Consider the following 24,112-nt stretch of genomic DNA (forward strand, 5'->3'; position numbering starts at 1 on the left):
CATTCTCCTTCTGTACCATGCTGCTTTCTGGTGCCCAGGCCTTGTTCCTGCTGCTCCTGACTTTGTTCCCCTGGGCTGCTGGGTTCCGATGATACCAAAGATTCCTCAAGGTGGGCTGAAGCCTTCAGGATTGAGGCCCACGGTCTGGAAGGCATGAGCCCTTCTCCGTGGAGCTGTTTGAGGTCAGAAGGAAAAGCAGCCGCTCCTGTGTCAGGGCGATGGCAGTGCCGGGTGTTGCACAGGCTGGGTTCGGCATAACCACTTCCGCTTCCCTGCCAAGATCGCTGTCGCTCAGCCAGTTCTTGAGGCGAGGCTCCAAAGCGGTGGCGTCAAAGCTGGCTGCTCAGTGGAGGCCCCTAGGGAGCTGTGAACGCCCCCGTGGGCAGGCCTCATCAGGCTCAGTAAGTCAGGAGGCTCAAGGTCGCCGCAGGCAGGGATATTCTGAGTCTCTGAGGGCGGAACCCCTGGTCTCCGGGGGGAGCTGCCGCTGGGCCCCAGCTGGGGGCACCGTGGAAGGCATTTCCGCCCCGGGCACTTTGCCTAGCCGGCTGTCCGCGAAGCCGCAGCCTTCTCACTTCCGGGAGTCGAGGCCCTAGGCTGACCTCAGGTGCTAGGGTGCGTCCCTGGCCGCCGTGGGGCCCATTACCTGACGCGGAGCAGCCGTGGGCGCCGTGCGTGCCGGTTCCCCGCGTGCCTGGCCCCACAATGGACCAGGCTGGAGTGCGACGGTGATTTGAGGCAGTCACTGATTATTTCTGTGCCTCCGTGGACTCTTCTTTTGGAAAATCTAAGTTCCCTAAAACTCTAACAGTTAATCTGATAAAATGGGACATAAAATACATATTTTTCCTTCCATGTGATGTGAGGAAGTTGAGCTTCAAAAAAAACGGTCACAAAAACAAAGAGAGTGCCTGGCGGCCTGGACTCCGGATCCTGTGAAATAAACCCGGCCGGAGCTGCTCTTGTCTGAGGACAGGAGTCCTTGAATCACCTTATTCCTGCGAATAAAGGTGTCCCTCCCACTTGTCAAGCTCTTGAACTGGGTGAATAAACCCAATTTTTATAAAATCATAATGTTAATTGACTAATGGTGGAAACAAAATTTTATCATAAGGTTTGTGAATAGGCATGGATTCCAAGCAAAGAGACTGAGAGGCTTTAAAATAGATGTTTTTCACCAACCTGTCCACAAAAGAGGCTGTTTTGCCGGAGATCCTGGCACTCATTGATGTCTGAGATTTTTCTGGGACTGTGGATAGGAACGGTCACATGCAAGCTGTGACTCTCATTGTTCTGTGCTTCCAGGGAAGACGACCTACCTTTTGAATTAAAAGGTAAATAAGCCATTAGGTTAATGTTTATTCTTGCAATTTACGAGCAGTTTTTTTTTTCAATTCGCATATTTGTGCTCCAGTTACCTTAATTTTGTACTTCAATTTCAGATGCAATTCTTCTATTCTTAATATATTCAGGTCTCATTTCAACCAAAATATAAGGCTTTTTAAAGCTAGAGAAATATGTGAGTGATTATGTTTGCTGATAATTAAACACCTCAGGATCATGTATAATCAAGTAAACTTTATTCATTGAGACATAAATAGATAAAATACAGAAAAAGCAAGAAAATAGTTTCATGGATCTGGTTTCAATTCTGTACAACCACCATTTTGGGAGTCCTACTATGTGTCAGGCACAGGAGCTCGTTATTGGATCAACAAGAGAAAGATAATGTCCTATCTATAAGGTGATGACAGAGGAAATGGATATGTTATAGATAATTTTTATTAAATGGTCAAAGGCAATTTTAGATTTAGATAATATTTGGCTATAATTTTGTTATAAAATGTGCACTTAAATTTTAAGGCTTTTAAATGGTAATGATATAAATGTTGCATTGAAATTTCAGTACTAATAATGATCACGTGATGTACTGATATATAAGTCCAGGGAAGAAATAGCCATATAACAGAAGAAACCTCTGATGGTTCTAATCCCTGAATATAGGTTAATGTTTCATGACTTACTAATTTTATTAGTAAAACAGAAAGAATATTGTATAGCGACTTGTACTTATATGAACACAGATATATTCCAATTATTATGTAGTATTTCTTCATGGTCTAAATAGGGAGTAATCTAAAAAAGACATTTAATATGACCATGACTTGGCATTGGAGAGTTAAAGTGGGTTTACTCTGATTTGCTTTAATAAGTGCTTTATTTTTACATTTTTATTATTAAAAATAATCTCAGAATTTTCTGGTCTTCCCAACAAGGGGAGAAATAAATTTTCAGAATTTTGAGCTAGAGAATATTTGCACTCATATTTCGCCTTTGCTATAGAATTCTAACTAGTATTTGCTGTTGCAAATAAATCTTCTAAAAAAAGAATGGCTAAAAAAATTGCTACTAGATGTGCACCAAATGTTTTTCTAACAGGCAGTTAAACTGGATTATATAAATCAAATGTAATGGTGGTTTTTAAGTCACCGTTTTCTCCAGGTCCATTTCATTTTATGATTCTGTCATCAGGTTTCTTTGGTGACAGGCAGGCTTCCTCTGTCTTTTTTCTGCATTCTTGTCATTTTATGTCGGCTTTATTCTTTAATTTGAACTTGAATCACGTCATCTATTCTTTCTTTTTTCTCCTTTAGTTTTGCTTTAGTTATTTTGATTCTACACCTTATATGTTCTTTCTAAGTATTTCATACACAAATAGCTTTTATCTCAAGTACTGAGAACTCTTCTAACCTATATATGTTTTCTTTACTTTAGGATATGATCCAAAAATATTGAGTTGAATGGACTTACTGGATTAAAAAGGCTGTGATTAAGTATGTTAATTTACATTTTGATTTGTGAAAATCAAAGATGATTAGCAGTATAATGAACATATTTGAAATAATTTGGGCTCTTTTAGCCAGAATTAGAATAAGATTTGTGAGGAAGAAATTGAATCTGCTTTGGTTATTTAACAGTTTTCTTGCCAGTGTATTTTATGTGGATACAGCACTTAGGAACATCAGAAACATACAGTATTATCATGCTGGAGAGAGACTGTAGGAAATGCTTCTTTTGCTGTATATGTACTAGTTTAGAATTTTGATCCAAGTTCTGGAATGTTTGTTATATCTGTACATATGTTCAACTCTGTCTTGGATTTGTTACAGTGTCCAGAGAGCATATCTAAGAATTTTCCTCTGTTTTTCTGGGGAAGTAAAACATACTTTGATGATTCCGGAAACTTTATCCGTATTTTGCTACACATATATACATACACATATTTGCACAATGTAAACTCTATATTATGAAAATAACACTTACTCATTAAAAATCAAGAATACAGAAGTCCTGCTCCTCTGGGCTTTCTTTCTTAATAATTGGGTGTCTATTCTTCCCAGTTTTTTTCTATGTCTATAGCAGTGGTTCTTATACTTTAGTAAGCGTCAGACTCTACTGGAGGGAGTATTAAAACAGATTGCTGGGTCCCACCCCACAGATTCTAATTTAGTGTGTCAAGGGATGACTGTATTACTAGTTTTAGTTCCTTGATTGATTTCTCTTGAACTCTAAGTAATATTTTACCTTTTAATCTCTTGTTTCATTATATATAGACAATATCTCTTGATTACCTACAGTGTGATATGATGTGATATGAGTATATTAATAACATTATTCTTTCAACTCTTCCTACTTACTTTCCAAATCTTGTTTACTTGTTTGTCAACACAGTCTTTGATTCCATTCTTTAACCATAATTGTCTTCTTTTCTTTGTCAATAGTTTGATAATAACTTGGAAATGAAATAGTTTTCTTGATCTGACTGGATACTTATTGTTCTCTAGAGCACCATGTAATGCACAATGATTTTCTTTGTTTTTTTTTTTTAACTCTTTGTCTTCCATGGAGTTTCTATTGCCTTTATTTTTTTACTTTACCCTATACCTTTACCATAGCCTCATTTTAAAATAACTCAATATAATACCATTTATTCTGTTGATATCCCCTTGCCCAATACTTATCTCTATATCCTTTACTTTATTTTGTTATTTTATTTTATTTATCTTTCTCTGCTTTTAACTGATTGCTCTCTAGGATAGCTACACAGCTGTTATCCTGGGACTGTCCTTCATAGCTCTTCTCAGTTGGATCATCACTTTACTACATTCCCTAATTTCTTCTTTCTTAGTCCTTCCTCTTGCTGAATTACACCCTTCATTAACTTCCTAAGAGGGAAATCAATATGCTGAGTCATGCATATTTGAAAATGTCTTCAATCAGCCCATATAAATGATTAAGTGGTTGGCTTATGTAGAATTTTCCATTGAGAATGATTTTCCCGTGAGAAATTTGAAGACATTACTACATTGTCATCTACCTTCCAGTGTTAGTGATTCTCTTTCCTTAGCATATTATTTTTCTCCCATATTCTCTGGAAGCCTTAATATCTTTTCTTTATTCTCAGTATTCTAAAAATTATCTAATTATTCTCTTTTTTTCTCTTCTCTGTTGTCTCTGTTGGGAATCTGTTAGTTTGATGGAAAACAAACTTGATTTCATCCAATTTTATTTGATGACTATCATCTCTTCTTTATATTCTGCTTTTCTGTAAGATATTCTTCATTGAATGTCTTATCTTCCAAGTGATTGGCAATCATATTTTAATTCCTGAGTATTTTCTGATTCTCTAATTTTTTCATTTTGATAGCAAATATTATTATTTGTGGATAGACTATCTCCTTAGAGGTCTTTGAATGTATCACTTAAAATTTTTTCTTTTCCTTTATTGTTTCTTTTTCCTACCCACCCCCCCAACCCCCAGGGTTAATTTATTTCCTTTCTTAAATCTTGGGTTTTATATTGTCTTATTAATCTTGGTCCTTATGTTGCAGGATTTCCTGAAATATCTGGTGACACTTGGTTGCACATTCATACTTAAGAATGAGGCACTAAAAACTTATGACTGAGAGCCCAGACTTCATGGATTAGTTTTTTTTTTTTAATTTAACAAGGATGTATTCACAGGAATACATGCAAGTAAAGAAAAATAACAGAAAAACTAAAATGAAATGAAGCGTATTCAAACCACTTCCATTCTGTGACTTTTAACTTGTAGTCTCTGCTTATATATGCAGGGTACAGGAGGCCCCCAACATGGGCCAATGCAGTGAAAGAACCCTGCATTCCATCCTCCATGGCTTAGTTCTTGATACTTTCTAAAACACCAAATTACAGATGGCTTTGCTTAGTGCTATGTCTCTTGAAATGACTCTTCTGTTTCTTCCCAATATTGTGCCCAATTTCTTTAAAAAGATCATCTTCCTTTTTTGGAGATGGTGGCCCGGAGGTGACTTGTATTGCAAAAATAGGCAGCCAGGTGTTTTGCACATAAAAGTTAGGGATGGGATGAAAAAAATCAACATTTATAGGCTTTTTTTTGTGTGTGTGTGTGTGGGGGGGGGTGGAGTTTTGCTCTGTCGCCCAGGCTGGAGTGCAGTGGCGTGATCTTGGCTCACTGTAACCTCCGCCTCCTGGGTTCAAGTGATTCTCCTGTCTCAGCTTCCTGAATAGCTGGGATTACAGGCATACGCCACCAAGCTGGGCTAATTTTTGTATTTTTAGTAGAGACAGGGTTTCACCATGTTGGCCAGGCTGGTCTTGAACTCCTGACCTCAGGTGATCTGCTCACCTCAGCCTCCCAAAGTGCTGGGATTACAGGCAGGAACCACTGCACCCGCCCTATAGGCTGTTTTTCTTCCCATGTCTCAGTAATAGTCTCCTTGTTTGCTGGTACTTTTGGGCCTTTAGTTTCTCCAAATCAGCAACTAGCTTGACTGAGACCTCCGTTCCATGTCTTTTAAGTTGTGATTTTCCTGCTGCACTTTGTCTTGCATATACAATCTTATAATTCCTTTCAAAATCTCCATTCCATTAAAAATAAAATTTTTGTGGAACCTTATTCCTTTACTATTATGCTAATGAGGTCTGATAAATGGGGGCAATAAAAACATGTTCTTAGTCTTGTGTCCAAAGTATAAAATGTCACATGTAAAGTTTATATCCAAGGTATATTACATCTTATTTTGGTGAAATCACAATTTAGAAAGGATTATGATTGGGCTGAATTTTAAAAGTAATGGGAGACTTTTGTGCATGAATCAGTGTACAGAATCAGCTGTCAATGGATCCCTGACAAAATCCTTATTTAATTTTTTGTCACTTACGGGAGACTTTTTTTTTCCCCATGGGAGCTGTTCTAGAACAGCACTGTCCAATAGCACCTTGAGTACTTGGAAATGTTCTATTATTTGCACTATACACTATGGTATCCATGAGCCACATGTGGGTTTTGAGCACTTGAAATGTGGCTAGTGCTACTGAGGGAATGGATTTTATATTTTGTTCAATTTTAACTAAATTAATGTGAATAACCACATGTGGCTGGTAGCACCTTGCTGGACAGGCAGTTCTAGATCAATGGACTGTCATTCATCATCAGGATTTATCTATGTGGATTCTTTTCTATAGCATGAGACATCTCTATTTTAAAAAGAAAAAAGCATTTTTTTTTAATCCCACCAAGTATTAGTTCTTTACAGGCAGGAACAGGGTAGTTCATGCTCATTCTTGCATTTTCAGTGCCTAAAACAGTGCCTGGCACGTAGTAGATGATCAAAAGCATTTGTTGGCCAAGTGAATAGAGAATAGAGAAAGCAAACAAGATTTTGAGTGTGTAGATATGAGCTTTATCAGGCCATTTCTAGGTAGAGATTTCAGACAAGGATTCAGCTGTAAAGAATAGATGCTTCACTTTCCACTTCAAAATGTCATGTAACAAGCACTTTTATGTTATCATGGAAACACTTCTTATGTTGCATGTGAACCATTTATTCTACTTGGATACACATTTGCCATTTTATTTGTGCTATTTTTTACTTAGCTAAACCCTCTGTGTTCTTTCTGATTCAGCTTAGGTGACACCAATGTCCAGGAAGAATTCTTCAGCTCTTCACTCCCACTTCACCCCACCCAGCCCCATGCTTCTCTGGACCTCATTTAAAAGCATCTTCTCTGTTGTGTTAGCTACTCTCACCTTGCATGGTAGTTTCACGTTCACATCTTCTCCATGATACTGTGAACTTTTTCGAGGCAACACCATATCTTAATTAGCTCTGGTACTTAGCATAATACCAGAGAGATGTGGACATGTGACCAGCTCTTTTCCTCATATTAATTGCTAGGCTGGACTGTTGGCTATAGTATAATACTAATGGCCTACAAGGTAAATACATTTAATAGTCAAAGTGTTTGTGTTTGCCCTTCTCTTATTTTAAATGTAGTTATCAGAGACTGAGAAAAAGGACTTATCTTTCTTGGTATTTAATGTATATTTGATATTATTTAGAAATATAGATAAATACCAATAATTCATAACTAATAAATTGCATTAATCTTCATCTATGTATTTACTAAACATGATAGAGTGTTTCTCAAGATAGCCTTATTTTGTCTTTGCATTTTCTCTTTTTTGGAGGCAAGAGCAGAATGCTAAGTTGCATTTTCCGTCTTGGTAGAAGGCTGTGCTTGATAATTGTGGAGCTGACATGAAAGGCAGCTGCAGTTCTGAAGGGACTGCTGTGTTTTAGATAGGGTTAGGATAGGTGCCATCTTCTCAAGTGAGGTTTGCGTATCTGTGAGGCACATTCAGCAAAGCAAGCAAATGCTGATAAACCGTCCTCTTAGAGCAGGAAAGAGGCAAAAAACTCAGTGTTTTTTTAAAAAATGAGACATGCAGAGAGACACGGTCCTGATAACAAAAGAGCCCAGGATGTTTCATGTCTTTCTGGGAGAGAGGAGGGGAAGAAAGACACAGAAACCCAGGATCTCATCCTAACAGCTGTAAGAGGATTAAATACCATGGCCTGAGGAACTGTTTCAGTGCACAGTATCCTGGAGCTGCTGAGGCCACAGGAAGGGAAACAGCTTACCATTTAGGCAGAGCTTTAGGAGGCAGAAGCACAGGACTGACGGAAGGATGGCATGCAGACCCGAGTTGTCTCTACCTCAGCCCAGAACTCCATAGATGTCAGTGCTCCTTTTTCTGGGCTGCTGGGTGATCTGGACGCCACCCATGGTGGCTGTAGGTAGCCAACCTTGACAGCACATGATGATTCTCCCTGAAAGGCAGTAACCCTCAGGCTTCTTCTCCATGGGACTTGGAAGGAGATGAAAGAGCAATGCCCTATCTGGTCCCCTTGTTGACACACTGGATTATAGCAGAAATACATAAAATTTCATACCAAGGCTCAGGTGAATTTTAGGATGATATTGTAGCATGGGACAGGCGTAGGCAGACCTTTTCTGTAAAGGTGCAGGTATTAGCTTATTAGGGCCACCATAACAAAATACCACAGGCTGCATGACTTAAACACTCACAGTTCTGCAGACTGGAAGTCCAAGATCAAGGTGCCAGCAGCATTGCATTCCTCCACAGCCTCTCTCCTTGGTTTGCAGACCGATGCCTTCTCGCTGTGTTCTCATGTGGTCTTTCCTCTGTCTGCCCACATGTGTGTTCTAATCTCCTCTTCTTATAGAGATAACAGTCAGATTGGATGAGGCTACTCATGGCCTCATTTAACCTAATTATCTCTTTAAAGGCCTATCTTCAAATGCAGTCATAGTCTGAGGTACTGGGGGTTAGGACTTCAACATATGAATTTTGGAGGAACACAATTCAGTCCATATTAAGATATATCCTAAATATTTTAAGCTTTTACAGCTTCTTATCTCTGTCATTTAGTGTGAAAGATGCCCAGGCAGTACATAAATGAATGAATGTGGCTGTGTTCCAATAAAACTTTATTTATGGACACATTTAAATTTCATACAATTTTCACACATCATGAAATCTTATTTTTTTTCCAGCCATTTAAAAATGTGAAAACCTTTCTTAGCGCATAGGCTGCCTAAAATCAGTCCGCAGACTGGATTTATCAACCCCTGGAATAGAAATGCTGCTGTAACCCTGTCCAGTGCAATGTTGTGTGTGGCAGCCAATCCTCACAGTCTCTTTCAACCTGAGTGGATTTATGTGGGTTTATGTGTTCTGACAAGTATTTCATATGAACTCAGCCTGCTATGGAGACGTTTTGCTCTTTGCTGGGATACCCTTGGACATAGAGAGTAAAGCCATCCATCATCATGAGAGTATTGACGATGTCCTCCCTGCCTGGTGCCAAGGATGGAAAATATATCACACACATTCTACCGGATTCTGGGTTGAATGGCCCCTAATAGGTTGCCTATTCAAACAGCTCTTTGGGATGAGGAGTCACAGGATTGCCTTCAGTTTTAACATCCCTGCCATTTCAGACTTGAATTAATTCCACTGACATAGGGCAGTGCCTAGGGGAAGAAATCAATAGTTCCTATAATCCTTTTACAGGCATTTCATTAACCAGCACCAGTTGTGGCTCATCCAGGAGCAGGGACCTCAGGCCTTTCAAAAAGCCCTGCTGTGCCACCCAAGGAGGGCCTGCATTTTCTGTCTCTCTAGTTTGGGGTCTTTCAATTGAGCTTATGGCTGGTTCTCCAGCCCTAACGAAGAAGAGGTGATCCATCTCAGGATGAATCCTTAACTTTGGCCATGCCCCTCATTGAAGAGTGTCCACCTTCCTGGGTATGCTTTGTAGACATTGCCCTCTTTCTGGCCTGGTAACATAAGCTGGAGTTGGGTGGGGAGTGCATTCAGAGAGCCTTGGCATTGTGGCCAGGTCTGGGTTTGTGTACGGTACCAATGTTTGTCAGCATGGCCATTTATTCCTGCTTGGTGGCACCCATTCAGCACTGGTGAGCCCATCTGTAAGCAGGTGATCTTCAGTCTAAGCCTGAGAAGGTACCTTGTCTATATACGTGCTCTGAACTTCATATCAATAGCATTCTGAATCAGTTCTGGAACTTATTCTAACCAAAGAGTTTAATCAGTTTCCCTATCTCTCTTTGAATCCATTATGACCCCCACACCCTCAGAGAAGATTAAGAAGACCCCAAAAACATCTTAAGGTGAATTATCTGGTACAGATCAGCAAAAGCCAGAATAAAATGCCTGCTGAGAGCTTTGCAGCATGATCACAGTTATCACTCCACCAGTTCTTGCAGTATGCGGGAAGCCAGACCTCCATTTTTGTCCCAGAAATGTCTGTATCACAGGGCATTCTGGCATAGAGTAGCTTGAGGTCCAAATCTTGAGTGATTTGGCCGGGCTAAACTTGAGTGGTTTGGTCTTATAACACTGAGTGCAACTACAAAATGGTTTAGCTCTCTGAAATTGGTAGTAACAGTCAGAGACATTTTTAGAGTTATTTCCCCTTGCTAGGGGACCTAGAAGCCATGGATTGGGAAGGGAGAGGCAACATGGCCCTAGGGCGAGGCACTGCCTGGCTTTCCCTGCACAAAGCTGGGTGCAGACTTCGTGGAGGCATGCTCTGCAACAGGAGCTAGAGGCAGAGGTGGAGTGACAGGATTCGCAATGGAGCACAAGAGGCGTCCAATACAATTATCCTGCCCTCTGTACCACTGAGATCCACTCATGTAAGCATGACACATTTCTCCTCAAAGTAGTGGCCAGCTACACTCTCCAAAAATGACTACTACTATGGGTTAGCAATAGAAGAAACAGTAGTACTCCCTGCTTTAGCTGCTCTTGAGACCATAATTGGGAACACCACCCATTCTGCCTTCTCTCATTTTTGGTTAACATTTTAGCTGGTCGGCCCTACAGAGTTAAGGGGATTCAAGCCTTGTCCCAGGGGCTGGGGTTGGGGATGTGTTTTCTTCTTTTCTGTTGCGAGAATTGGTGGCTGCAAAGTCCTATTCACTGTTAAAAGCAGCAAGGGCAGCCCAGGCTTCTTTTTTGTCTCTTAATTCACCAACATAAGGAGATACGGTGACCAGGCGGGAGCTGTAGCTTTTGATTCTATGGAAGGTTACTGTGCTCTCTTATGTAAGTGATCATCATGCTGGGAACCAAGATCTTCAATCAAGCAAACCTTAAGGTTGCAGAGCTGGGAAGCATAAATTACCCGAGTGGATCTGCAGGATGGGTGGGTAGAAGGATCAAACCTGCTTCATGCACTTGGTTCCCAGGGGTTTAACCACTGGGGACACAGCATCATACATCAGTATATTAGGGTTCTCCAGAAAACAGAACTGATAGGATCTATAGATATACATATATAATATGCAAGAGGTGATTTATTATGGGATTTGGCTCATGTAAATATGAAGACCCAGAAGTCCTAAGATATGCTGTCTACAAGCTGGAGAATCAGGAAAGCCAGTGGTACAATTCAGTCTGAGTCTAAAGACCTGAGAATTGTGGCAGGGGGCGAGGTGGTGGGTTGCTGGAGTAAGTCCTGCAGTTCATAGTCCTGAGAACTGGAAGTTCTAATATCCAAGGGCAGGAGAAGACAGATGTTTCAAGAAGAGAGAGCAAATTCACCCTTCATTATTTTGTTTTATCTGGCCCCTCAATGTATTGGATGGTACACACTCACAATGGTGAGGGCAGATCTTCTTTACTCAGTTTACTGATTCACATGGTAATCTCTTCTGGAAACACCCTCGCAGGCATACCCAGAAATAATGTTTTATCAGCTATCAGGTATCCCTTAGCCCAGACAAGTTGTCACATAAAATTAACCATCACAATCAGCCTTAGGTTTAGTGCAGATACTGCACCCTCCAGGACAATGCCTGTGTAGTAAACTCCCACTGGCAGACTTGCTGGATCAGAATATCCTGGGAGGACTGTGATACTCCTAAATTATTCCAAATTCACCCAAATTCCACTTGGAATTTCACTGAAAATTCCAAATTCACCCAAGGAGCAATAAGCTGATGCATTCAACCCACCAATACCTAACTTTGATAGTTGTTAGGGTCATGGGAAAATTGCTGCTTGTAGGAAGATGGTAGCCACTTGTCCCCTTCATCAAGCAGTACAGATCAAGTTCTTGGGTTCTTACTGTGCCTGTGGCCTTACCTGTCTGAGGACGGGGATTGTTTGAGCTGTCTAGATGAGTTGAGCCTAATCTTGTAAGGGGTTGAGGTGGCTCACCCAAAACCCCACACACATTTCCCTGTGGGGCCCACGCTGCCTCTATATGGCATCTTGCCCACCACAACAGCAGAAACCCACATGTGTTTGCTGAGATGTGTCCTTGCCCTCGATGTTGAAGTTGGTGCTTTACAATCCTCCATGTCTATAGATTTCATTGGCCATACCCCAGTCTTTTATTGCCATGACTCACCTTGACATCTGTGAACAAAACTTGATCCTGAACTTGAGACAAGGACTCTCTGGGCTTACCCCAGTCCTTAAGTGTGTATTACCTTTGTCGCTGTCTTTCCTTTTTCATGTATCAGCTGCATTTCCACTGCAAACTAGAAGGTTCTTCAGGTCATCATGAAACATGAGCTTACTAAGCAGGAATCTCTATAGCCTATCCCTCAGCCTGGCCTGGGTCTCTGGATACATTGTTTGGTTCCTTTTTCTTCCACTTGATAAATAATTTCTACAACCTCATTGTATTTTTAGGAATTTTCTAAACTCCACTGACCTTCCTCTACCCTGTCCTTTTGGGAAGGTAGTGGGAAACTTGGCATGCACTTCCTTGTCACTTTGTACATCACTAAAGAGCTACTCCATGGCAGTCATGTAGAGGCCAGTGCATTTGAGACCATACACAGATGCCACCACCAGTCCTTTTGAACACAGTGGGTTCTCTGTACTTCTGTCCTTGGACCTTGACTTTCCTACTGCATCTCCTTGGGGGAGTACAGACAAAGTTGAGTTTCCTCATCCCTCGATGCAGACATTCTACGCCAGGTATACAGTCTAAGTTTGTAATAGTTAATAGAAGCCACTATTTTTTGCTGGCCACTTGTCCGATGTCATCACCTCTGTATCCCAGCACAGCTACTGGACCAGCCACACCATACCCTCACAAGAATGGCCATGGGTCTGGCTCCTCATTTGAGAACTGGCCTGACTTCTATAGACACTTCTTATCAGAGAATTAGGACTTAGATACTTATTGCCTTCTTTCATCTCCCTGCCCATGTGCCACCTCCTTTGCAAGACTCCAAATCATGAACCCTTGCTTAGAAAAACTCTATTTTTCCACATAGGAAAGTGTCACCCTATGTTAGACTGGCACCTGGCAAATTATTTAAAACTGAAGCCAGAATCAAGAAGGAACACTATGAGAATAACTTCTAGGTGCTAAAATGTTTTATCTCTAGCTGGGTTGCCTGGACTACATATTCTTAGGTTGCATCTGGCTTATTCATTAATTAAAACCTGATCATGTTAATGAGTGTCAGGAGTTTGGGCAGGAGAAAGACAATTAATTCTGTTTTGTCCTTGTTACATCTGATACCTGGGAGATAACTGATCCATGATTTGGAAATCACAAAAGAGACAATAATATTTAGATTTGGGAACCATCAATGTGTATGTGGTAATCAATGCCATAAGGGTGGATGAAAGCACTCAAAGTAGAATACAGAAAGAGTATTGGACTGCAAGCAGAACCCTGGAATGCCAACACTAAGATATGTGCAAGAAGGAACTGTCAGAAAGCAGAAAGAAATAGTTTTAGAGTTCAGAAACCTGAGAAAGGACAAATTTCGAGGGATGAAAAATAAGTAAAGCCAGGCATGGTGGCGTGTGCCTGTTATCTCAGCTACTTGGGAGGCTGAGGCAGGAGGAACACTTGATCCCAGGAGTTTTGGGCTGTAGTGCGCTATGCTGGCTGCCCATGCTAAGTCTGGCATCAATATGGTGATTTCCTGCAAGTGGGGACCAACTGGTTGCCTCAGGAGGGGTGAACTGGCCCAGGTCAGAAACGGAGCAGGTCAAAACTCCCACGCTGAAGTGGGATTGCATCTGTGAATAGCCAGTGCATTCCAGCCTGGGCAACACCTCATCTCTTAAAAAAAAAATAAGTCAAACGTAGCAGGAAAGTTGCATGAGATAACAACTCAAAAGTGTTCATTTGGCGGTGACTGACGTCTGAGAGCAATTTCATGGGAATGGTAGAAATTGAAGCTAGATTTGAGAGAATGAAGCAGTGGATGGGAGATGGGGAATGTGGGCTGATTTTTAAAATACGTTTCATTGAGAAGGGATGATAAGAGAAAGGGGAGCGGTGAAGGAGGTAATACTCAGGGGAAGAGGGCATGACAATGTGAGGTCACACTGCCATAAATGTGAGGTGTGTCATAATGTGAGGTGTTGGAAAGAGATGGAGGATAATAGAAATAACCCAGTCCCAGAGAAAAAGAAGTGAGTGGGATTAAGAGGACTCATAGGTGAACTGGCTTGGACAGGAAGGGGACACTTATTTTCTGAATGATGAAAGTAAGTATGTAGGTGTCAGGTTCACGACTGTGCCAAATGCCCAGCTTGGGGTCAGATTGCAGCCCATGCTGAGGTCTGAAGGGAGTGGGTGGATGAGCAGATAGCTGAAAGAACACTTGGGGTCGTAAGCAGGTGAGATGTAGTTTTATTCAGCAGCTCTCTCATCAGCAGCTTACTCACACTAGCTCTTTTATATTGCCCGCCTTGTCTTGGCTGTCTGCTCTGGCTCAGAAGCCGGCTCCCACACACCGCTGCACGGCCGGCTCTCCCCTGCCTTCAGGGTCAGCAGTTTTCTTTCTCTGGGCATGAGCTGAGCTGGGCTGTGCCCTGGCTCCCCCCGGCCGTCTGCAAAATGGACAGCTTTGGCTCTCTCTCTTTCTCTGGGTGCCAGCGCAAGCACATGTACAGTGTCAGCAGGGCAATTATACCTTTATCAGACAATAGTGGCTTAGAGCCAAGTGGTGGCCTTCCCATATTATGGCTACATGCCTATGATAACAAGTGGAGTTATACACCTGTGCTCTAAACTCGCTGAGTCACACAAAATGTAAACATCCTACCTCAGCCTATCCTTGACCAAAGCACAGCCATGTTCCTTACAGTAGGCAAATTCATAGAGGTGGAGGGACAGCAGGAAATGGAGGTAGTTCATGTTCAAGGACCTCAGTTTTCTTACTGAAGTAGGAGCAAGGTCAAGGGGAATGATAAGGTGGGCATTGATAGGAGGCATAATCAGAAGGCTTTGGGGCTGAACCTCACCAAGAACACATAAGAGGGTCATCAAGTTGTGACATGATCTTTAGAAGCAACATTGTTTACATGGTAGCATTGTCATGCACCAGCATCCAGGAGCCCAGGGTTTGAGAGCAGTGGAGGCAGATTGTAGGAGTGCTAGTGCTGGGGCATTAAGAGCAACCATGACAGAAAAACAGGGTTGTGAGAGATTTGTGGGAATTGTTGAGAAGTGGCCCAGGTGCCTTATGGTCTGCACTAAATAAGGAAGTACAGGGGCCAGAAAAGGGCCAATCGTGGGAAAAAATGAAGGGGCAGAAAACGAAGGAATTAGAGTCTTAGCAGGCTTAGTGGGAGGAAAGGCAGGACAACTTCTTACATCTCCTCTTAAACCTGCCCCAATCTGGCTTCCATTTCAGCTTCTGCCATGAAGCTGCTCTGGTCAAAATCATCCACCTCTCCTGTTGTTAAATCCTAAACACTTGCCTATGCTCAACTTACTCAACCTAGCAGCATCATTCAATACAGCTGCTCACTCCCTCCTTGTAAACACGTTCGTGTTACCTCTGTAAAATCGGAGTCCACTCTTTCTTCTCTATGACTACCTGCCTGCCCCATCTTGGTCATCTTTTTGAATCTTCTTTGATACCTCTATGGTCACTAGACCTTGGGATGCACCAAGGCTTAATCCTGGACTTTCTATTCCTTGACAACTCCCTTTCCCTACGTTATCATTCAGAGCAAGGCGTTAGGGATTCTTTGCATACTCGTACCCTTACATCTTAATGCAGCACAAATTATTCATACTTCCCTGGGCTATAAATTCTTGTATCCAATTGCCTACCTGACATCTCTACTTTAGTGTAGAGAAGGACCTGTCCAGAACAGAGCTCCATTTCCAACCTCCATGTGTTCCTAACAGTAGTTGGAAAAAGTCTTTTAAATTCTTTATTAGAGTTAACAGTATAATTAGAGTTAACAATATGTTTGTTTTACTTTAAATCCTCCAGGTTTAGCTTATGTAGGATAAATGCCTTTTTAAAAATTGGTTCCAATTAGGTCTTAAGCGCAGCTTGTGTTGGTCTCTTTAACAGAAGCTCCAGGCTTTTTCCATCTTTCTGCACTCACTCACTCACCTCTTTCTGGAATGAAAGAGGCTAGCTAGAGAGATGAAGGAATGCCTACCCCGATAATCTGAATGTTTCCACTCCAACTGTCATGATATTGTAGTGTATTATACTATGAGTGCTCTGCTTCTTTTGGCGTGTGTGTGTGTGTGTGTGTGTGTGTTGTTACTTCTGATATAAAGCATACCTGTTGCTTTCTTTTCTAATCTGGTATTTTGCATTATTATTACCTAAAATTTAGTCTCTGAATTTGGTGGGGTTATAGTCAGAGACAAGAGAGTACAAGGACAATGGGATTATTTCCTGACCAGGTATCCTTTTTTTTTTTTTTAATATTATACTTTAAGTTCTAGGGTATATGTGCACAACATGCAGGTTTGTTACATATGTATATATGTAACATATATATATGTGCCACCCATTAACTCGTCATTTGCATTAGGTATATCTCCTAATACTATCCCTCCCCCTCCCCCCACCCCATGACAGGCCTCGGTATGTGATGTTCCCCATCCTGTGTCCAAGTATTCTCATTGTTCAATTCCCACCTATGAGGGAGAACATGTGGTGTTTGGTTTTCTGTCCTTGCAACAGTTTGCTCAGAATGATGGTTTCCGGCTTCATCCATGTCCCTACAAAGGACATGAACTCATCCTTTTTTATGGCTGCATAGTATTCCATGGTGTATATGTGCACATTTTCTTAATCCAGTCTGATCAGGTATCCTTAACTGACATTAAATAATTCTATGACTTCTGACTTCAGAAACACAAAACATGTATTAGATTCATATATTTACCAAATTTGCTAAGTGCCTACTAGATACCAGGTACTAGACATGCTTGATTTTATCAAGAAATAATTAAACATATGGACTTAGATACCAAGAAAATCTAAAGTGTATTTAAAAACAGTTTGCTTTTTATTTTTTGAGGAAGTATATTTAAAAAAAAACCTGTGGCTTCCCAAGTAAATGCCTGTGGAAAAACAAGAAATGATTTATCAGCAAGTAAGCTGGGAAACCCACAGAAAAGGGCAACTTAAAGCTATTCATGTAATTTTTAATGTTTAGTGATTTAGAAAATATTCAAAGTTAGGGTATACTTTTTATTAACTGATTATTTTGTATTGTTTAGTCATTCTTGTTTGTTTCATATGTTTTCATATATTTTCTTGTATTTTTTGGTCATTGTTATCAGATGGTTAAAAAATGCATTTTTTCTTTTTTTCTCAGCTAGCCCTGGTTAATTGTTTAATAGAATTTAAAAGGTTATATAAAGAGGAAGTATTGGCTGGGTGCAGTGGCTCACAGCTGTAATCCCAGCACTTTGGGAGGCGGAGGCGGGTGGATCACCTGAGGTCAGGAGTTCAAGACCAGCCTGGCCAACATGGTGAAACCCCATCTCTACTAAAAATACAAAAAAAAAAAAAAAAAAGCCAGGCATGGTGGCAGGCACCTGTAATCTCAGCTACTTGGGAGGCTGAAGTAGGAGAATTGCTTGAACCTGAGAGGCAGAGGTTGTAGTGAGCTGAGATTGCGCCATTGCGCTCTAGCCTGGGCAATAAGAGCGAAACTCCATTTCAAAAAAAAAAAAAAAAAAGGAAGTATTTTCCTCTCTTATCCTGTTTGTGATCTAATATCTATGTCAGAGTTTCTGTGTAAGAAAAATAAACATTTAAAAAATAAATAGGTAACAGATTGGCTCATTCTTTGAATCATCATGAGAGGACAAAATTCAGAAATAAAAGACTGAGTTGACCTATTTACATGTGAATAATTTGGATGGGAATGAATCAAAGGGACGTGATTATCAGAACTCTCTTGGGAGTCTGCGCTCTTGATAAAATGTGTGTGAGAAAAGCCAGAATTCAGAGTGGAACCGGCTCTTTATGAAGTTTATATGTATAAGTCTTTTGAAAAGCTAAATTAACTAGTTTTATACTGAGTCATAAAATAAAGGTGAGGTTATTCACGTTAGTGAAGTAAATTTAAACTCAACTTAAATTCTTTAAAAATATTATGAGTACATTGATACTACCAAACTGTTATGCCCTTGGGCAGGGGGCTAAAATTCTGAAGGCATCAGTACTCTCAATATTCCTATTGTTTGAATGGTTGAATTAGCTTCTTGATATGGTAATTTTAGGTTTGTGAGACTCATTCCAGTATGAAGTGTATGAAAATGTTAAAACTATATTACTTACGATTGCCAAGATAAATTCATGTGTGGGTGATCACCTAAATGGCAGTAAAATACGCTGGCCAAGTGTAATTATTTCCACTTTGGCAGCATTTTACTGTAAAAAGTGGTCAAATAAATCACTGCCTACAGTTCTCATTGACACTTTGGGGGAAAAAAGACAAGTCTCTTTATTGCAATTGATATTCTACTTCTTTGGATGAAATATTTCCAACACTACCAAGTACTCTGCGATATAAATTCTGAGAAAACCTTATTAGTTCATTTAAAGATCAATCCATTTTTCAAATTTATAGAATATCCATATGTTTAACAATAGATTCAGAACAAAATAAATAAGCCTTAACCACCAAACAAACCTTCATATATTGTTACTTAAAATCTGAGAAATAGTTATCTCATCTTTTTATTCTACTCTCTTGTTTGGCCCACCGTCAGTGTACAGATTTAGCCCTGCTTCTTGAGCTGAGGTTAGAATTTAAAATTTTAAACTGAACTTGCAGGTATCATAAATATATTCTTTTTTAAAGTTCAAACTGTTCCTATGAATCTAAGTTTCCATTGACCCCAATCTCACATTTCTCTTTTCTTTTCTTTTTTTTTTTTTTTTTTGAGACAGAGTCTCGCTCTGTCACCCAGGCTGGAGTGCAGTGGTGCCATCTCAGTTCACTGCCACCTCTGCCTCCCGGGTCCAAGTGATTCTCTTGCCTCAGCCTCCCGAGTAGCTGGGACTACAGGCGTGTGCCACCACGTCTGGCTAATTTTTGTATTTTTAGTAGAGATGGGGTTTCACAATGCTGTCCAGGCTGGTCTCGAACTCCTGACCTGGTAATCCGCCTGCCTCGGCCTCCCAAAATGCTGGGATTACAGGCGTGAGCCACTGCGCCTGGCCCATTTCTCTTTTCAGAGATAACCACATGCAATTTGTTGTATAAGAAATTACCACAAATTTAGCAGCTTCAAACAGCACCTAGTTATGATCTCAGTGCTGGAGGTCAGACATTCTGGTGGGCCTGGCTGATTTCCCTGCCCACGGGCTCACCAGGCTGAAATGAAGGTTCTCAGCAGGGCCTGGGGTCCTCTTCCAACCTCAGAATCTTAGCAGAATTCATTTCCTTCATGTGTTTTCCACGTGGCTCCTTTCATCTTCAAGCCAGCGAGGTTCGAATCTTTCACCGGCTTTACATGTTCCCCATCTTCTGCATTTCTTCAAATTCCTCTTCTGTCCTCAGTAGGGATAAAGCTCCGCTTTTAAAGGCTGGTATGATGACATTCGGCCTACTTGAATAATCCAGGATAATCTCACTATTTATAAGTTGACTTGTTGGTAACCTAAATGAAATCTTTTGTCATGTAACTCATGGTAGTGACACCCAGGATGAAGGCTGGAAGCCAGAAACCTGCCTACCCAACTCTAGCTGTCAGTTTGGTGCTTTTATATTTATTCATATTTTGGAGTCAAATATGCAGCTATTTTTTATGAATTGCTCATGGATACTTAACAAGAATGTTGTCTTCACTGTTTTCTGAATTTTATAAATATGTTAGATATAACTTACTAATTGTTATTTAAATTATTTAAATGTTGACTTCCCCCATATATAAAGATAGTTTATTTCTAAATTCAATACCTAATGTTATACTAATATGACATGGATATTATGAATACAGATATATCTGTCAAAATGAAATATAAAAGGAAAACATAAATCTAATAGGACTAAACATATTTTCTACATTTAGTAAAAAATAACGATGACATCTTTTCTTCTATGATGCAGAAGAATATTTTTTTCTCTTTCCATCTCCCTTTCTAATAATACTTTTCTGAACTGCTTGCAGCCTTCAGGATATTCCCCTTTTATGTGGTGGTAAAACTGAATATAGCCAAATGTAAAATTCTCCCTGACTTGCAGCTCTGCTCTTCTCAAGCCCACATTACGCTGGTTTCTAGTGTCAGTCCAATGGAATGACATTAACCCAAATGTCCTCTCAACAAAGTGTTTGAGCATAGAATAGTTAAGTTTACTTACCAGCAACAGCAAGTTTTTAGATTTGTAGGATTTGTTTTTATCTATTTGCTTTAGACTGACAGTATGCATTTCCTACTACTAGTTTGTATCTGTCTCTTGTGTCTCCTGTGTTTTTTTCATTAGAGATGTTGGGGCCAAGCTGCTTGGAGTATAGGTATTCCTAAATTATCTTCATTGTGAATACCACCTTTAAACATTTTGAAGTACCTGTTTGTCTTTGTAATTTTTTTGATCTTTTAAGTTTTTGGTGGCTGGGTGCAGTGGCTCACACCTGTAATCCCAGCACTTTGGGAGGCTGAGGTGGGCAGATCATGAGTTCAGCAGTTTGAGACCAGCCTGGACAACATGGTGAAACCCCGTCTCTACTAAAAATGCAAAAATTAGCCAGGCGTGGTGGCGCATGCCTACAGTCCCAGCTACTCAGGAGGCTGAGGCAGGAGAATCGCTTGAAAGCAGGAAGTGGAGGTTGCAGTGAGCCGAGATTGTGCCATTGCCATTGCACTCCAGCCTGGGTGACAGAGCGAGACTCTGTCTCAAAAAAAAAAAAAGTTTTTGGCTCTGATTTTCATAGCATCTCTTAATAATAACATCATGATCTTTCTCTTTTTCTCTCTTTTCCCCTATTTCTTGCCTCTTTTTGGTTTTATTTGGGTTTCGTTTCTTTTTTTTTTTTTTTTTTTGAGACAGAGTCTCGCTCTGTGGCCAGCCTGGAGTGCAGTGGCACGATCTTGGCTCACTGCAACCTCCGTGTCCCGAGTTCAAGTGATTCTTCTGCCTCAGCCTCCCAAGTAGCTGGGACTACAGGCACGCATCACCACGCCGAGCTAATTTTTGTATTTTTAGTAGAGACGGGGTTTTACCATATTGGCCAGGCTGGTCTTGAACTCCTGACCCCGTGATCCTCCTGCCTCGGCCTCCCAAAGTGCTGGGATTACAAGTGTGAGCCACTGCACCCAGCCGGGTTTCATTTCTTACCCCTCTTTTTTATGGCCAACCTTTTCAGTTCTGTTTAGATTTTTAAAAAAATACATATACATACATACATATATATATATATACTGTTTTTGTTTAGTGATCAATTATTTCTTAAATTGTTGAGTTTAGCTCATTTATACTTGTTGATATATGATAGATATACTTTGTCTTAGTTCTCTTATGTTACATTCATATATTTTCTGGTTTTATACATGTTAAAAAGCATTTTACAATGAGATCTCTGCTTCCTTCTGTTTTCGATGTGTGTGTGTGTGTGTGTGTGTATGTGTGCGCACACATGTGTGAATTGTATAGCAGTTCTGATAAGATTTATATTTCTGTGGTTTCATTCTAGAGGCCATTACACTTTAAATTCCTCACAAAATGTTTGGCTATAGATTGTTCTGTTCTTTGGCAACATTTTTATTTATTTACTTTTGTTGTTACTCATCTGATAATGAGTTTTACTGGCGCCTTCTCTCTCATTTATTGCATTGTCACATTGGTTCCCTGCCCGTTCCTTTTATTTATTTTGCTTGATTTTGAATAAGTTGGGCTTTCCTGGACCACCCAAGGAAAGCAAGTTTCCTGTGGGGTATTAGACTAGTGCAGAATTTCATTCCTCGTGCTTTTCTTTTCCTCTGCATTGGAAATTATGACTTATTTGTAGCCATATCTCACCTGGTTTTTGAAACAAAGCTGTGTCCTATGGAGCTTGTTTCAGCAGCTTAGCTTAACCAGTTTCTCACAACTGTGTCTCCAAAAAAGGGATACACCTTTTGCCCTGAACATCTGTCCTGTGTTTTTGGAAGTGTCGTGTTTCTCGTGCTCTCTGAGCTATGCTGCCCTCTGCGTTGCTCTGGTTCTAGCTCAGGATCGTTTTTTCCCAGTTCTTACAAGAAGAAATGAAGATGCTTGCTGATTTATGGGCTCTGCTTATATTGGGAATTTGGGTAGGGGAAGGGAAGGCCTCTGGAAGTTTAAAAATTTTGGATATTCGTGCATTGTATGTGTTACATTTTGCAAACACTTTCTTCCAGACTAGGCTTTTCTTTTGCAGTAGAGACTAAAGTTTTTATGTAGGCCAATTTATCCATTTTTTTCCCTTATTGCTCCTCCGCTTTGCATCTTATTTAAGAAAGGTTCCCACCTCCCTTTAAGGTTATAAACAATTCTGTTTTTTTCCACACTACCAGAATTTTGTTTTTCACATTGAGTCCTTTAGTGCATCGAGGATTGATATCTGTTATTAATGTGATGCAGGGATATAACCTTACTTTTATTAAAGAAAAATTTATAGCCAATTGTTCCAACACAGTGTGGGCAAATTGAATAGTATATCCTTTCCCACTGCTTTGAAATGCCACCTTTTAATATTTTCAGCTCTAAATAATTGGGATTGTTTCTGAATACTTTGTTTTGTTTCACTGATCTATTTATCATCTCTGGAGCCTTTACTCACACTGTTTAATTTCCTACAGTGTTGTATAATACCAAGCAAGCATTAATTTCTTCTTTTTCAAGATTTCTTTGCTATTCATGTTGCTTTTCTCTTTTACGTGACTTTTAGGATCAAGTTTTCAAGTTCTGTGAAGTTCTAAAAAATTAAAGTATTAATTGAAGTTTCATTGAATATATAAATTAAGAAAAATTACCAGCAATATTGGCATTAAGTTTCCTTATGTAAGAATGGATTTCTCTCTCCACTTAGTTTCAGGATGTTTATCTGGATCATGCACTTCTCTTGAAAGATTTATTTATAAGTGCTTTACAGTTTTTTAATAAGGCTTTTGTGAATGCAGTTTATTGTGATATTGTTCATTCGGCTGGTCTGAGCATGGAGGGAAGCTATTGGTTTTTCTCTTTGTTAATCTTATGTGCGACCATTTTATGACCTGCACCTTACTCATGCTATTCTTCACAGCTGCAGTATTTCCCTGCCACTTCGCTATAGCTTCCTCATTCTTCAAGGGTTAGCTGAAAACCTAGCTGCCTTCATAAATGTCTTTCTTGAATACTCCTTTCCTTAAAAATTTTCCTTTGCTCTGAAAATAAACTTGCAGTCTATTTACACAGGTAAGGCATTTGTGCTATGTTTCCTGTTCCATCGATATCTTATTTTCTCCCCAGATTATAAACTGCATAAGGACTATGGCAAAATTTCAAAATTATTCTTTTAGCACAAATGATTTAATTATGAGATTGTAATTTTCAGTAAACATTTGATTTACTAACAATTCTAGTAACCATTTGATCTAGTTATTCCATAGACTGGAATTATTTTAGCATGTTAATTATTATATTAGTTGGTTCTAATAATTCTAAAAAGATTTATAAGGAACATACACTTTTTGACAGAATCTGCTTTTGCGGTGGTTTCTTTTTTTTTTTGCTGAACCAATTGATGATAACAACTGAGAATCATTCTTCTGCTTAGAAAGTTACTTTTCCAGAAAGAATTTGAAATGAGAGCAAAAATCTGAGAAGGCAGTCTTCTAATCATACATTACGACCCACAAAGAATGAACAAGACTCATGGACTGGAAGGTGTTCAATTTTGTATGCAGTTTCACTGGGCCTGGGTATACTATACCCTGGAGCGTTTGTCATCATAAGCAG

The 24,112-nt window shown here is 40.0% G+C and overlaps 1 long non-coding RNA gene across 1 annotated transcript in view; it reads left to right on the top strand.

Annotated features, from left to right (window-relative positions):
- Positions 1-297: 297 nt before the first annotated feature.
- Positions 298-24,112, top strand: part of LOC129528235 (uncharacterized) — a 97,074-nt gene continuing 73,259 nt past the window's right edge. Inside the window, exon 1 of the long non-coding RNA XR_008673477.2 lies at positions 298-1,334. This is a non-coding gene — a long non-coding RNA (uncharacterized lncRNA). The remainder of the gene's footprint in view (positions 1,335-24,112) is intronic.

Source organism: Gorilla gorilla, chromosome 17, assembly GCF_029281585.2.
Source record: "Gorilla gorilla gorilla isolate KB3781 chromosome 17, NHGRI_mGorGor1-v2.1_pri, whole genome shotgun sequence".
Taxonomy (NCBI): domain Eukaryota; kingdom Metazoa; phylum Chordata; class Mammalia; order Primates; family Hominidae; genus Gorilla; species Gorilla gorilla.